General features: G+C 37.5%; 1 pseudogene; it reads right to left on the bottom strand.

Moving 5' to 3' along the window:
* Positions 1-2,702: 2,702 nt before the first annotated feature.
* LOC148091937 (UPF0538 protein C2orf76 homolog) lies at positions 2,703-3,919 on the bottom strand (annotated as a pseudogene).
* Between the last annotated feature and the right edge of the window lie 9,275 nt (positions 3,920-13,194).

Genomic DNA, 13,194 nt, shown 5'->3' with positions numbered 1-13,194 from the left:
TTCCCACGTCTTTGGTAAACACAAGCTTTGCTTGTTGATATCACTCTCTTTCTATTTCATGTGAAATAAGATTTCTCTGACAAATGCTCCATGTTATCCAGAGTTGTCTCTGTGCACTGATTGGTCTATCTCCAATCTTCTTATTGTCCGGAGGAGTATCCCTAAATTCTTTTTTCTGATGAAAAGGCCAGGAAATGACTATACAGCTATGTGTAAGAAGTGTTGACTTCTGACTTCCGTGAGAAGACAGCATTTGACTTCTTTCCAAAACAACCCAATCTGTGGAGAGCATCAAAGGTTAGTGGGTCACTTTGTTGTACTTCAAGTATTTCTGGCAATCTTATTGGGAAAAAGAAAACATTTCTCCTCTGAAGCTCAAACTACTCTCGAATGGGAGCTTCTGTATACTGTTTACACTATGTCTGTAGGCCGTCCCCAATCTGAGCTCACAAAGGGAAATGATGAAACATGTAGTTTTGAATAATTGTTTTTAGCTTTCGTGTCCTGCTCAAATACCAGTTTTGATCATTGCACCTTGCTCTCTCTAAAATTACTTCCATATAGAACTGAATGTAATATACCCATTTATTCTTATAAATGGCAATGTTTTACTATCTCATGATGTTTTAAGGTTGTCCTTCTGCCTTTGGCAGGTTTACACATGAATGCAGTTAATTTAACATCAGCTAATTCACAGCATTGTTATATGCAAAAGCTCCTTTAAACTGTATTCAGACTAGCCTTTTGGCTGGAACAACCATCTTCCAGTAGTTCACCAAAATGACCAACACAAAGGGAAAAGGGAACTATAAGTTCTCTAGGTCTTTTAGAAAACATGGAGTTGTTTCTTTGGTCACATGCGTGTGAATCTACAAGAAAGGTGATATTGTAGACATCAAGGGAATGGGCACTGTTCAAAAGGAATGCCCACAAATGTTACCATGGCAAACCTGGAGGAGTCTACAATGTCACCCAGCATGGGGTGGGCATTGTTGTAAACAAACAATGGCAAGAGTCTTGCCAAGAGAATTAACGTATGTATTGAGCATATTAAGCACTCCAAGAGCTGAGACAGCTTCCTGAAAGTGTGAAGGAAAATGATCAGAAAAAGAAGGAAGCCAAAGAGAAAGGTACGCGGGTTCAACTGGAGCACACGCCTGCTCCGCCCAGAGAAGCACAGTTTGTGGGAACCAATGGAAAGGAGCCCAAGCTGCTGGAACCCTATGAATTCCTATGAGCTGCATGGAATTTCCTATGAATTCATGGCATGATGAGTGTAAAACAATAAAAGACCTCTGTACTGTTAAAAATGTTTCTCTTAATTGAAGTGTGGTATCCCCTCCCCCAAAGAAATATTTAAAGAAAACTTTGTGTTCTAATTCAAAATAAAATTCATTCAGACTTGTTTTATGGCCCCAAATATGGTCTATCTTAATAAGTGTTTTATGTGTACTTGAAAAGTATCTATTGTTTCATGGAGCATTTTATGACACAAGTCAAGTTGCTCAATAATGTTGAGCAAGCCTTTATATTCTTATTGATTTTCTATTAATTTGTTTTCTTGAGATGGGGTGTTAAAATATCCAGCAACAATTGTGAATTTGTCAACTACTTTCAGCTCTATCAATTTTTGCTTTATTTATTTTGGAACTCTGTTATTAGGTGCACAAACATTTAAGAATCTTAGTCTTCTTGATAAATTGACCCCTTGTAACATTATGAAATTTCCCTCTTTATCCCAGGTTATAGTCTTTGCTCTGAAATCTAATTTGTCTAAAATTAAAATAACTACTCCAGCTTTCTTTTGATTAAGGTTATTGTGTCATACACATTGTGGTCATCCTTTTATTTTTAACCTAACTATGTCTTTATATTTAAAGTTTCTTTTAGGTTTCTTATAGGCAGCATATAAGAATGTCCTGCTTTGTTTTGTTTTGTTTTGTTTTTATACACTCTGACAATCTCTACCTTTTGATTAGGATGTTTAGACCATTTATATTTAATGTGATTTTTAATTATCTTGGGGTTTAAACAATCTTGATAGTTGTGTTCTACATATTCCATCTGTTTTTTATAATTTTTGTCTCTTTTTCTGCTTTATGTGAGACTAATTCGGCCTTTTTAAATTATTTTGTTTCATCTCATTTGGGGCTTAATAACTATAAATTTTTATTATATTATTTTAGTTGTTGCTTTAGGGTTTTTATTATACCACTTTAACTTATCACAGTTCATTTTTATGTGCTATTTTATCATTTCTTTTATAATGTAAGGTTCTTACAGAAATTTTTCCAAAGTTCTTTACAGAAGTTCCAAGTCTTCTCTCTCAGCCTTTGTGCTTTTGCTTTCAGACGTCTCCCTTACATATATACTATAAATACCATGCATTGTTACTTTTTATTTTAAAAGTTAATTACCTTTTAAAGAAAAATTATTTAAAGAAAGAAAAGTCTCTATTTTTACCCATGTAGTTAACATTTCTGTTGCTTTCCCTTTCTTTGTGTAGATCCAGGTTCCCATCTGATATAATTTACCTCTGCTTAAAGGACTTCTCTTAACATTTCTTGCACTGCAGGTCTGTGTGAAGAATTATTTTTTAAGCCTTTAAAAAAGTATTTAAATCTGTTCATCAATTCCAAAAACTTACTACTGGAATAAAGAGTTAAATAAAGGTTTGCAAAATGGAAGTCCCTGTGAGGTTTTCACCAGGAGAAAGCGGGATTAGTTTTGTAGTTCTTATTACTTCCTTTGCAGAGGAATGCAATTTCAGTTTCACTGGTGATTCCAACTGCTTTTAGAGTGCTGCCTTCTTTTAACAGGAGTCTGTTGTCATCTTCCAAATGCAACACAAATTAATTTGTCTTTTTTTAAATTGATTTTTAGAGAGAGAGGAAGGAAAGGGAGAGAGAGTAAAAACATTGATGTGAGAGCAAAACATCTATCAGCTGCCTCCCACACACTCCCTAGTGGGGATCAAGCCCAAAACTGGGGCTTGACCCAGAATTGAACTGGCAACACTCCGGTGCACAAGACGACACCCAACCAACCAAGCCACACTGGCCAGGGCTCATTTGTCTTTTTTGTGTGTGTGCTTGGTGAATCATATCTAGTTTATTATATTTATAAATTCTTTTTTAAATTTTTGTTTATTGATTTTTAGAGAGGAAGAGAGAGAGAAACAGCAATTTGTTGTTCTACTTATTTCTGCATTCATTGGTTGATTTTTTTTTTCTCTTTTGAAATTTTATTTTTTAACTTTATTTTTATTATCTACATTATTACAGATTCCTCATTGCCCCCACCATTTCGCCCACCGCCACCTAGCCCTTGTTCCCTTTCCCTCTGGCCAACACCACACTGCTGTCTGTGTCCATGGGCCATGCATATATGTTTTTTGGCTAATTTCTTCACCTTCTTTCATCCATTCTCCCCTTCTCCTCTCACCCCTGAGAGCTGTTAGTCTGTTCCATGTATCTATGCCTCTGTTTCTATTTCATTTGTCATTTTATTTTTATTAAATTTCACATATTAGTGAGATCATGTGGTACATATTTGTCTTTCTCTGACTGGCTTATTTCACTTAGCACAATAATCTCTAGGTTTATCTATGCTGTGATTCTTGTATGTGCCCTGACCAGGGATCAAACCCACAACCTTGGTGCAGCTGGACAATGCTATAACCAACTGAAATACCCAGCCAGGGCTATTATACTTATAATTTCTGAATGGAGGTGGCAGGCTAATCCTTAAAGGAATATCTTCTTTAATAAACACTATTAATTTCTTTACAATTTGGTCCAAATTAACTCTCTGATGTACTACAGGTTTGAAATTACAATGCTCACATGAATGAATGAATGAATGAATGAATGAATGAATGAATGAGGTGAATTGTAATGGTCACTTGTTTAAAAGCCATGTGCAGAAATTTCTTTCAATCCAACAATTTCGATCACAGTTAGGTGTCCTAGGAAATCTCTGACATATGTACACAAGGAGAACTCTGCTAATACATCTTGTCCATGTGGTTTTACTCTGAGACCCAGCAAGGGAAGCCTGTGAATAGTCAAAATTGGTATCCCAATATTCTTCTTTTTTGAAGAAAACTTTTGATGTATATAATTCTAGGCTGGCAGAATTTTTTTTTTTTTCTTTCAGTACTTTAAAGATGCTGCAACTTTATTATTATTATTATTATTTTTTTGCTTCTCTTGTTTCCAATGAGAAATCTGCTGTCATGCATATCTTTGCTCTTCTGAACATAACGCAAATATTTTCTGAGTGATTTCAAAATTTTATCACTGTTTTTAAGCAATGTGATTATGTTGTGATGGTATAATTTTCTTCATGTTTCTTATACTTGGGGTTCAATGAACTTTTAGATCTGCATGTTTGTGATTTTCACCAAATTTGGATTTTTTCAGCTATTTTTTTCTTCAAATACTTTTTTGGTCCCCATCTTTATGCTCTTCTTAGGGAACACTCATTATTTGTTTATTTAGCTCCTTGAATTTGTCTCATAGTTCACTGATGCTTTTTTACTTTTAAGTATTTTTCTATGTTTCATTATAGACAGTTTTTATTATGTCTTCAAGTTCGCTAATACTCTGTGCTCTACTGACTAATTTGTTAATCCTACCCAGTGTATTTTTTATCTCAGAAATTGAAATTTTCATCTTGAAGCTTGATTTGCTCCATCTTTCTTCCAGCTTTTTAACATATGCAATAGTCATAATTAATTGTTTAATATCCTTTTTACTAAGTTTGTCCTTTGTGTCATTTCTGAGTCTTTTTCTATTGTTGACAGTATTACAGATGCCTTCCATTTCCCTTCTGTCCCCCCTCCACCAGGCTCCCTCCTCACCCCAAGCCTTCATCACATTATTGTCTGTGTCCATGGGCTACGCAATATGTGTACTTTGATTAACCTATATGTCAGGCTATTCCATGTATCCATGCCTCTGGTCCTATTTTGTTCATCAATTTATTTTGTTCATTAGATTCCATGTATAAGTGAGATCATATGATACATATTTGCCTTTTTCTGACTGGCTTGTTTCACTTAGCATAATAGTCTCCAGGTCCATCCATGGTGTCGCAAAGGGTAAGAGTTTCTTCTTTTTTTTTTTTTTTTTTTTAATCCTCACCTGAGGATATTTTTTTCATTGTTTTTCAGAGAGAGTGGAGGGGGGGCGGAGAGAGATGTGAGAGAGACACATCGATTGGTTGCCTCCCGCACTCGCCCTGACCTGGGCTGGGGATTGAGCCTGCAACTAAGATATGAGCCTTGGCCAGAATCAAACCTGGGACCCTTCAGTCTGCAGGCCAATGCTCTCACCACCGAGCCAAACCAGCTTGGGCAGTTCCTTTCTTCTTTACAGCTGCATAGTACTCCATGGTGTATATGTCCTACAGCTTTTTTATCCACTCATCTACTGATGGGCACTTGGGCTATTTCCAGATCTTAGTTACTATAATGCTGCTATAAACATAGGGTAGGAGTGCATATATTCTTTTGAATTAGTGTTTTGGGATTCTTAAGATATGTTCCCAGAAGTGAGATTGTTGGATCAAACAGCAGTTCCATTTTTAATTTTTTGAGGAAACTCCATATTGTTTTCCACAGGGGCTGCGCCAGTCTGCATTCCCACCAGCAGTGTACTAGGGTGCCCTTTTCTCCATATCCTGAGTCCACTTTTTTTTTTCTTTTTAAATATATCTTTATTGACGTCAGAGAGAGAAAGGGAGAGGGAGAGAGTCATTGATCAGCTGCCTCCTGTACTCCCCCTACTGGGGATCAAGCCCGCAACCCAGGCATGTGCCCTGACCGGGAATCAAACCTCAATCTCCGGGATATTAGGTCAATGCTCAACCGCTGAGCCACGCCTGGACGGGCCTGATTCCACTTTTATTGATTGACTTTTCTCCTCATTAAGGGCTGCATTTACCTATTCTTCGCATGTTTGGTAATTTTACTTGGATGCCAGACATTGTTTTATACCTTGTTGGGTGCTGGATATTTTTGTATTCCTATAAATAATTTTAAGCTTTGTTCTGGGAAATAGTTATTTGGAAACCATTTGATACATCTGGCTCTAACTTTTAAACTTCTTTACATGGGAACAAAGAAACATTTATTCTAGAGTTAACTTTTCCCTGCTACTGATACTCCATTAGTTACTAGGTTTTTCACCTTTTTTTGGAAATAAACACTATTCCCAGTCATAAGTGAGTTCTAGGCATGCCTCCCTCTATTCACTTGGGCTACTCTTTGCTCACATTTGGTAGTTTGCTCTCTTATATTTACTGATCAGTATTGCACTTCATATTTGAAAGAGTGTCTCTGCTGATTTTTTGAGTTTTCTCTCTGTGCAGCTCTCTTCTCTCTGTTATTTTGTTCTGCAAACTCCAGCTGTGTTAGCATTTCCAGAGGAGGCCATCTGTCTGTGAGCCTGCCCTGGAAACCTTATCCAGGCAATAAACTGGGGCAATCATATGGCTCACCTAGATTCTTTCCCATGTCTAAGGATCAGCATCCTTAACTGCCTAATTCCCAATGTCCTGAGAGCCTTTGACTTATATATTTTGTCTGTGTTATTAGAGGTTTCAGGTAGAAGGATAATTTTTTTCCCCAGTTACTTCATCTTGGCCAAATGAGGAAGTCTTCTCAGAGTAGTTTCATGTTAACTATTTCTCCATTTGGTATTCTTACACCATGGGTAATTAAATTTAGATTGATGCCTTCCATGGATTAGGGCGCGTAGTTGATTTGTAGAATGGCTTTTTCCTACCCCCAAGAGATTCATGAGCAGATGGATAAAAAGAAATCTGTACTTCAACTTTCAAGAATGGTATGAAGAGCTTTTTTCTTTCTCTTTTTTTCCAGTTTACTTTTCAAAAATGGAGTAGTCCTTTGATAATCCCATCAAATGGGATAGGGCATTAGTCCGCTATGATGGAGAAATGGTTTTACTTAAGTTTGCCGCTGGTTTTATATGTTTCTTGGCCATACTATAACACATCATTTGTAGGTATGTGGAGTGTAACTCTTTTTACAGTCTATTGTTGTGTTTTGATTTCTTCTCTGCCTATGTTATGCTTCTTTTGGAAAATTTTGATTTTACTGGGGAGGAAACCCTTCTTTGTTTGAAAATGACATGAACACTTCTAACGGTCCATGCCATATTTTTCAAAGTTTAAGAGACAAGTCTGGGGCCAGACACTTTCAGATAGTCCCGTACTAAACTCTCTCTGTTATTTTTTAACCCTTAAAAAGATATCATACTTTACTTTCTGTTACCTAAGCTCATAAACCTTCATATTCCATATTGTCAATGGGTCTCCATTCACTATGTAAATTTGGAATATTGTTTATAGTTGTATTTAAATTATTGTCATTTAAGATATAGATTCGTCTTTGATAATTGCGTATATTATATAATTCATACAGTAAGAACAAAAGGTATATTTAGTAGGCACAACAATAGCATGTAAACGATGTGAAAATAAGTTAGCCATTTTAAACTTTATCCTGATTATGGATATTAAAGAAGACTGATGAATGCAGTCTTAAGTCATTCAGAGTCATTAAGAACAGTGATTTCACATGTTGCAGGGTTTTGGTTTTGGGGGGTTTATTTTTTTTTAATCATCACCCAAGGATACTTTTTCAATTGCTTTTCAGAAAGAGTAGAAGGGAGAGAGAGAAAGAGATATCGATGTGAGAGAGACACATCGATTGGTTTCCTCCTGCAAGAACCCCCAACCAGAGCCAGGGATCAAACCACAACTGAGGTAGGTGCCCTTGACCAAAACTGAACCCCGAGACCCTTCAGTACGCGGGCCCACACTCTAACCACTGAGCCAAACTGGCCAGGGCACATGTTGTAGGTTTTAAACTCACTAGGTACCATCCACATCCATGGTCCTTCTTAAAAGCAAAAAGATAGTATTCTTTTCAAATAACATTGCAATCTCATAACTGTAAGTGGGGAAAAAGCACTTCTTGTAAGGTTGAAATTTACCTGAGTGTAATATAACAAACAAAGATGTTTCAAATCATTGTCGTTAACTAAATATGTTAGAATTTGATTTAAGATGTTTGCTTAAACCCCTCAGCCCCACATTCTCCAGTGACGCTGCAGTTTTAGGTCTGCCCAAGTATTGACCTGCAATCAGCCGACTTTCATGAGATGTTAAGATCCCTTAATATCTCCAAATACAGGTGGACATCTTTCAAAGATACTTTTGAAAGAGTTCATGAAAATAATTTTCCTCCCTACCAGATACAGGATTATACTTCTGATAATGCATGAAAATTCTGCCATTCCAAGTAATAAACAGGCCAGTTTTTTTCAAGGTAGGGCGAACATTGAAACAAAATCAGAAAATTAAATTCAGCACTGCAATATTTGCAACACAAGGCTATTAACTTCCAGAGCCTCTGACTCAGTATCTCACAACTGGATGATTAACACATCCTGCTTATAATGGGAACTTTCCGAATCTCTGTTACTTGATGACTTTTTAGAACAGTGTCAATACCGGGTTTATAAATAAGCACAGGTTTTCCCCCGTGGGCTTCATTCAAAGTCTCAGACTGCCTTGGTATGAGTAAAATGGACTGAAAAGTTTTAAATACAGCAGTACCTTGGTTTTCAAATGTGATCCATTCTGGAAGACTGTTCAAGTTCTGCAATGTTCAAAAACCGAGGTATCAACAGCCGACAGCTAGGCCTCAGGATCTTGTCCTCAGCAGAAGGCGCATGGCATGTTCGACTTCCAGGGCATGTTGGAAAACCAAAGCATTTCCTTCTGGGTTTATGGCGTTTATAAACCAAAATGTTTATCAAGGGAGACATTCAAAAACTGAGGTACCACTGTACTTACAAACAGCAGGCAGAATGTTCCAGAGCCTGAGGACATAATAGAGAAAAAGTGAACTATACTATTTTGACTAATTCAAGAAATTATCTGAGGAATGTATATAGTATATACAAGGAGATATGACTGGAGCTGCTGGGTTGAGAGAGGAAGCAAGCACTGGAGAAGCAATTTAGGTTGCAGCTTTTTGCACGGGGAAGTGCCCTGGGTTTAGGTCAGATATGAGTCCTAGCTCAGCTCTACAATTTTTATCTATATGACCTGAGGCAAGTGACTGCATTCTTTGATTCAGTTTCTGAAGAAATAATATGATCCTCCTAGGACAGTTATTGGAGATGATATATATATGTTTTTGTCCTCGCTCGAGGATATATTTATTTATTTGAGAGAGAGAGAGGAGAGGAGAGAAGAGAGGCATCAATGTGACAGAAAAACATCAATAGTTGCTTTCCATATGCACCCCAATGGGGAACTGAACCTGCAACATAGGTGTATGCCCTGACCGGGAATCGAACCCACAAACTTTTGGTGTGCGGGATGATGCTCCAACCAACTGAGCCACCTGAAGAGGGCTGGAGATGATATTTTTAAAATAAAAGGCCTAGATGGCTTCACAGGGGAGTTTTACCAAACATTCAAAGAAGAATTAACACCTACCCTCCTCAAACTATTTCAAAAACTCCAAGAGGAAGGAACACTTCCAAACTCTTTTTACAAGGCCAGCATTAGCCTAATTCCAAAACCAGATAAAGACACTACAAAGAAAGAGAATTACGGGCCAATATACCCAATGAACATAGATGCTAAAATCCTCAAAAAATATTATCAAATTGGATCCAGCAATATATTAAAAAGATCATACACCACGACCAAGTGGGATTTATTCCAGGGGTTCAAAGCTGGTACAATATTCACAAATCAATAAACGTGATACATCACATAAACAAATTGAAAGACAAAAATCACATGATCATATCAATAGATGCAGAAAAAGCATTTGATAAAATCCAACACCCATTTTTGATAAAAACTCTCTGCAAAGTGGGAATAGAGGGAATATACCTCAACATAATAAAGTCCATATATGACACACCTACAGCCAACATCATACTCAATGGACAAAAACTAAAACCATTTCCCCTAAGAACAGGAACAAGACAGAGGTGTCCACTTTCACCACTCTTATTTAACATAGTACTGGAAGTCCTAGCCACAGTGATCAGACAAGAAGAAAACATAAAAGGCATCCAAATTGGAAAGGAGGAAACAAAACTGTCATTATTTGCAGATGACATGATATTATACATAGACAATCCTAAAGTCTCCACCCAAAAACTACTAGATATAATAAATGAATTCAGCAAGATAGCAGGATACAAAATTAACACCCAGAAATCGAAGGCATTTTTATACACCAATAATGAAGTCTCAGAAAGAGAAACTAAAAAACAATCCCATTTACCATTGCAACTAAAAAAATAAGATACCTAGGAATAAACTTAACCAAAGATGTAAAAGACCTGTACTTGGAAAACTACAGGACACTGAAAAAAGAAACAGAGGAAGATATAAACAAATGTGAAAATATACTATGTTCATGGATTGGAAGAATTAACATCATTAAAATGTCCATACTACCCAAAGCAATCTATAAATTCAATGCAATCCCTATTAAAATACTAACAGCATATTTCACAGATCTAGAACAAACACTCTGAAAATTTATATGGAACCAAAAAACACCCCAAATAGTCATGGCAATCTTGAGAAAGAAGAACAAAGTTGGAGGGGCCACAGTACCAGATATCAAGTTATACTACAAAGCCACTGTAATCAAAACAGCCTGGTACTGGCACAAAAACAGACATATAGATCAGACATATAGGTCACAGAACAGAGAACCCAGAAATTGACCCACTCCATTATGGTCAATTAATATTTAACAAAGGAGGCAAAAACAAACAATGGAGTAAAGACAGTCTCTTCAATAAATGGTGTTGGGAAAATTGGACAGATAGATGCAAAAAGATGAAACTAGACCACCAACTGACACCATACACAAAAGTAAATTCAAAATGGATAAAAGACGTAAATGTAAGACATGAAACCATAAAAATCCTAGAGAAATACATAGGCAGCAAAATCTCAGACATCTCTCCTAGGAATATGTTTGCTGATACATAACAGGAGAAAATAAACAAATGGGACTGCATCAAAATAAAAAGCTTCTGCACAGCCAAAGAAAACATCAACAAAACGAAAAGGGAGCCCACTGTATGGGAGAACATATTTGCCCATGACACATCTGATAAAGGGTTAATATCCAAAATATATAAGGAACTCATACAACTTAACAATAAGAAAGACAAACAATCCAATTAAAAAATGGGCAAAGGACCTAAATAGACACTTCTCCAAAGAGGACATACAGATGGCTGAGAGACGTATGAAAAAATGCTCAACATAGCTAATCATCAGAGAGATGCTAATTAAAACCACAATGAGGTATCACTTCACACCTGTCAGAATGTCCACCATCAACAAGTCAACAAACTACAAGTGCTGGCGAGGGTGTGGGGAAAGGGGAGCCTAGTACACTGCTGGTGAGAATGCAGACTGGGGCAGCCACTATGGAAAGCAGTGTGGAGTTTCCTCAAAAGGTTAAAAATTGACCTGCCATTTGACCCAATGATCCCACTTCTAGGAATATATCCTAAGAAACCCGAAACACCAATCACAAAGAACTTATGCACCCCCATGTTCATAGCAGCTCAATTTACAATAGCTAAGATCTGGAAACAGCCCAAGTGCCCATCAGCAGATGAGTGGATAAAATAGCTGTGGCACATTTACACTATGGAATACTATGCAGCTGTAAAACAGAAGGATCTTTTATCGTTTGACGCAGCATGGAGGGAACTAGAAAGTATTATGCTAAGTGAAATATGCCAGTCAGAGAAAGACAAGTACCACATGATCTTCCTTATATGTGGAATATAATAAACAAAATAAACTAATGAACAAAATGGATCCAGAGGCATAGAAGCATGGAACAGACTGAGGGATCTCAGAGGGAAGGTGAGGAGGGGGAGTGGGGCCAGGAGAGATTAATCAAAAAACTTATATGTTTATAAGGATAACCCATGGACACAGACACTGGTCTGGGGAAAGCCTGGGGCTGGGGTAGATGCGGGGTGGAGGGAATCAATGGGGGTAGAAAGGGGGCATCCGTAATATTTCCAACAATATTCAAATAAACAAATAAACAAATAAATAAAAGCAAGAGAATCAAACCCCCCAAAAAATAAAATAAATAAAATAATAAAATAAAATAAAAGCACCTTTACTAAGAAGACAGATTTAAGTCTTGGCTCTGACTGTCTGAATTAGTGTCTTTGAATATGTCACTTAACTTCTCTGTACTTCAGTTTATTCACACTGGATACAGAAATTGCTGGTGCTCAGGCAGGCTGCTGGAGGGCAAACATGCACCAGATCCTTACGGAGGGATCCAGCCTTGAAGAATGAGAGCCAGGAATGATCTCGGCTAAATGGACAGTGGTCGCTGGTATACGTCTGCTGCAAGGAAAGTTCCTGAGAACTGGTAAGTCAATTGTGACTTTGTGAATTTTCCTGTTCTGGGAATTTGTCGTCCTTTTTATCCTGACTGGCTTAGAGACAAGGTGTTTGATAAATCTGCTTGATAAGGCAGGGAGATGATCTTGGCTGGGCGCAAATAGGACCCAGGCTGAGATAGTCCCTGCCAGGTAGATTGAAACAGAGATTCCTGCAGAGTCCCTCATAGCAGCCTCTGTCCTCCTGCCTGCCCTCCTGTCCCTCCTCAGCCACACACTGACCCACGCGTGACGAAAGATGGTTTTAACATCTTAAAATTAACCAAGGTGGAATAACAAAGGTTTTGTTTAGTTGTGGTTTTTGTCCTCTTACATTGTCCTTTTTAAAACCAAAACTAATTTTTAAAGAATGAGAAGCCAAAAAAAAAAAACACACAAAAAACACAACAAGATGTTGAGAACAGACAGCTATCTCTGCAGAATTCTGGTAGTGCCCAAGTCCACCTAAAGCGGGTGGCCAAATTGTAACAAACCAGTGATCCACTGCAACTGCTTGAACTAGCAAGGTCTAGGAGCCTGGGCAAAAGGAAAGTCACTGAGCGTGGGGTAGAAGAAACAAGGCATAAGGAGCGGTCATTCAGACTTGTCACCTTTCAAAGAAGTGGGCTGCTAGTGAGGCCAGTAGAAGGGAAGGAGAGAGTAGGGATCCTTTCTGCAATGTACAGCGAAGTCAACA

This window comes from Miniopterus natalensis, chromosome 11 (genome assembly GCF_054644295.1).
Source record: "Miniopterus natalensis isolate mMinNat1 chromosome 11, mMinNat1.hap1, whole genome shotgun sequence".
NCBI lineage: Eukaryota > Metazoa > Chordata > Mammalia > Chiroptera > Miniopteridae > Miniopterus > Miniopterus natalensis.
This window is presented reverse-complemented; position numbering and strand designations above follow the sequence as displayed.